Source organism: Malania oleifera, chromosome 11, assembly GCF_029873635.1.
Source record: "Malania oleifera isolate guangnan ecotype guangnan chromosome 11, ASM2987363v1, whole genome shotgun sequence".
NCBI classification, from domain to species: Eukaryota; Viridiplantae; Streptophyta; class Magnoliopsida; order Santalales; family Ximeniaceae; genus Malania; species Malania oleifera.
The window spans coordinates 37,167,148-37,171,176 of NC_080427.1; the positions used below are offsets into that span (position 1 = coordinate 37,167,148).

A 4,029-nucleotide genomic window follows, 5' to 3' on the forward strand; every position below is an offset into this window, starting at 1 on the left:
TCTATAAATATTGAAATCCGGATTTTGACTTCCTAAAGAAGCTAATACTCTCCTCTCTTTCTCGCCTTCGGCCCTCTCTCTCTCTCTCTCTCTCTCTCTCTCATCATTTTTGGGCCAAATATATGTCGGATCGACCATCCGAAGTCACCACGACGCTCCTAGCGAAGTTCTCTACGAGTTTGCAGGAGCGAATCGTTGGGAAAACGAAGTTGGAAATCATCCCTGAGTTGAGGTAAGACTTTTTAAGCCATATTTGGTTTTGTGATAGTTATAGGAAATGATGTACGCATGAAAATACTAAAATTTTATACTGAGAATTTTTAGTTTCAGGGTATTGATTAGGAAATCCTATGGGGGTCAGGTTAGGATATTTTAGGGGCTTTCTCAGTAGTCAGGTAAGGGAATAAATTAAAGCAATTATTTTTCCATGCAAATTATTATTAATTATGAGTAAATCTATTTTCAGAAAAGCATATGTTATATTTTTTTATTACGAATGAAATGTATGATTGAGAAAATATTGCTATGATGATTAAAATGTATATGTATGTATGAGATGCCAGAAAATCAAGATTTTAGAATACGAAGTATGACTTTTAACAGCACATGTGTGGCATGAATATTATTTTATGAGAATTGTATTATGATATGAAGATTTTACGAGCAAAGCATGTATTCAGGTATCATGAAAAGACGAGTTATGTTGTGATGATTTTAATGAATATATGATAAATGATTTATTTTCAGAATGTATATACCTGCAACGATTCTGGCACGAGGCCATGTATATATATGTTATGTTCGGCAGGAGGCTGTAATTTATGCTATGCTCGGCACGAGGCCGTAATTTATGATATGTTTGGCGCGAGGCCGTAATTATGTTATATTTGGCACGAGGCCGTAATTACTATATTTTCGGCACAAGGCCGTAATGATATTATGTATGATCATGAATTATATGTTATCACAATCAGGATGTTAGTTTAGTTCAGTTTAGGGGCTCGGTACCGTAGCTTATAGATCAGATGTTTATGATCAGATTAGTGCTAACCACCCCACGAGGGGGTGGGAGATGGATAGTGGATGTGGCTTTTAGTAGAATGTGAACGTCCACCTGGAAGTCCAGACCAGGGTGTGGCAGACCCATCATACTTACAGACATATTTGATTCGGCAGTGGTTGGCCAACCATTGTCAGGTCTCGCCTTCGGACTGCACAACCCGTCATAGGGGTTATACATGAAATTAATTAACTATTCATCCTGGGTATGTTTTCAGTATTATCTGTATAACAGATGTTTCATATACGATATGATTTATTAGAAGATATGAAAGTACGCTATTATTTAGTATGATATGATGAACGTTTACGAAAATATGAAATGTATTATATATGTATAGTTGCATTAAATATTCATGTTGTCACACAACTGTATTTAGTTTATTTTCCCTTACTGAGAAGTGTCTCACCTCTGAATATTAAATAATTTTCAGGAAACCCAGAGGGATTGACGGGTCAGGGCTGCTGCTGAGTGGGTTTAGTTTCCCTATTTAAAGAGTAAGCGTTGAACTAGGATCAGGAAATTTTTGTTATACGATCCAAGTGTTATTTTGTCTTTTTGGAAGATTATAAATAAATACAGTATTTAAGGAATGTAAATAACTCTAGTATTATGTTTCATGATTGAATGATTGAGATTTTATTTTATTGCAGCTTAGGTTTCCGCTGTGATTGACAGGTGTCCTCGTTACCCACGGGTTCGGGTTGACTTTTCCATTATTATCTTACATTTTATGTTAATAAAATTGAGGTCGCTACAAAAGTCATGTTTTATTAACAGTGCCTATTGGATCAAAATTGGTCAGCCACAAGTCTGAATTGAGTAAAAAGCACACCATGTCACAAAGCACGTGTGCACATGTGAAGAGCTGATGCATTGGGAATGAAAATCCAAGAATATAGAAAAATAAAAAGGAAAATGCATATAGAGTTTACATTTGAAAAATACAATGAAGAGGGTACAAATAAAAGTTGCAAGGGAGGGTTACTCAAGGGTACATACATCAGCATACAAAAAGATAAATAAATGCAAAACACAAAAAGCAAAAGGCAGATCCTGAATTCCCCAATTCGGGCTTGCCAATATGGAAGCATTCAAAATCCGCAAGTCCTAGGTGGACACCTAGATCACCCTAGCCACCTGCACACAGAGAAGTAAAACCAATTGAAATCAATTAGCTGCAGAAAAGGGAAACACAAAGAGGAAATAAAGAGAAAATACCCTGCCCACCATCCCTGTGCTACCACATAGAGGCACCCCAAAATGTCCACCATCCCTGTGCTAACACATGGACCTCCTCAAACTCCCCTGTGCACCAGAACAGAATCAATTTGTTAGTTAAAAGACAATTCTCAAAAAGAAATAACTCACAAGCACAAGGAGGGAATGACACCTGTAAAGGTGAAAATTCCCTCTGACATTCCGTTAGAGGAATTGGCGCCAAAGGTCCTCTCGGACTCCCTATAAATAGGGAGTCCCATTACTGTAGCAGGCAACCCCGGAGAGCTTAGGAAAACTCTGAAAAAATTAGGAAGAAATACCTACCCGGGGGGAAGTAGAGAAACCCTGCAAAAATTGAGGGAAGAGAAAGCAGTTGAGAGGAGTGAGGAAACCCTGCAGAGAATTGTAGGATCCAGAGAGAGAGAGTGAAGCTCTGCTGAATTGCAGAGCTGGGTAGAGGTGCAGGTTTCGTCTGTTCACTTAGTACAGAACCCAGAGCACAGAGGTTTCAATAGTTGATTTAGAACCACACCAAGCCACAGACTCTCAACTGGGCAAGCTCAGACACACACAGGGACTAGAGAAGAAGACTGGAGGAGAATAGGAGAAAAGGTAAAGAAATTAAAGCCCCTTCCTCTGCTTTTGGTTAATGTGATACTTGTGTGTGCATGTGACCGTAGGTACCCCCTGCTCTCAGGCCTCACACCTGAGCTCAGACCTAGAATTGGTCTCTGACCCGGGTCTAGATCCGTTTGCCCCTTCTAACACCTTGGCTTTGGGCCTCGTTTGAGAATCCTTTTGGGCTTCCTTGATTTTAAGGACTTTTGGGCTCTATTTTTTTTTTAATCCAAAAGGCCGGCCCATTTAGAAATAAATCGGGCCCTATTTTTAAAAGAGAGTGGGCCGACCCATTTTAAAAATCAGTCAGACCCTGTTTTTAAAAGAGAGTGGGTCGGCCCATTTTAAAAATCAGTCAGACCCTATTTTAAAGAAATGAGTGGGCCTACCCATTTTAAAAATCAGTCAAACCCTGTTTTAAATAAATGAGCGGGCTGACCCATTTTTAAAAAAATAAATATATAATCTTAGGTCTGTACACATTTTAAACCCGGGCTTGGCTTTGAATTTTTAACCAAGCCCATAGGAACTCTAAACCAACCCGAGGCCCATCTCCATGACCAAGCCCACTGAAACCCTCAACCGAACCCGAGGCCCAATTTCAAAACACATCACTCAAGCCCATTCTCACAAGTCCAAAGACTGACACGTTATCCAGACGCGTGTTAACCTCTCCCGGGTCGGTCTACTAAAACTCACTCGAGTTTGTCTGAATTAACACATGGACACTCACTAGGTTGACTCGCACGAGTCGTCCCGATACTCACTCACTGGGTCGAAGATGAGTCAACTCATCTTCGACTCCACTAACCCACATGAAACCCTAATATTAGTGGACTCACTCAAAGACACCAAGATCTAAGCAAATGGCTGACAACATCGGTCACAAGATGGACTGAATCTCATTAACCAATCAAGAAAAATAAAAGAGGGAAAGAAAATACTCATCTTGTGCTTTACTGATTGTTCAAGTTAAACATTCTCGAAAAGGCGAACCATCGAACCTGAGCTCGGATTCTTCAGACCCTGACAGAGTAGGGACTGTCTGCAACGGAAGGGGGGGACCGGGAGGGGGGGAAGGGCAGACGGCCCCAGCAAAGGGGGGGAGAAAAGAAAACAAAGAAGAAAAC

The 4,029-nt window shown here is 40.2% G+C and overlaps 1 long non-coding RNA gene across 1 annotated transcript; it reads right to left on the minus strand.

The window, feature by feature from the left end:
* Positions 1-1,957: 1,957 nt before the first annotated feature.
* On the minus strand, positions 1,958-3,345 carry LOC131167349 (uncharacterized). Its single transcript, XR_009140101.1, has 2 exons — positions 2,282-3,345; positions 1,958-2,200 (listed from the first exon to the last, which is right to left on the minus strand). It is a non-coding gene; the product is annotated as an uncharacterized LOC131167349 (long non-coding RNA).
* Positions 3,346-4,029: the final 684 nt, after the last annotated feature.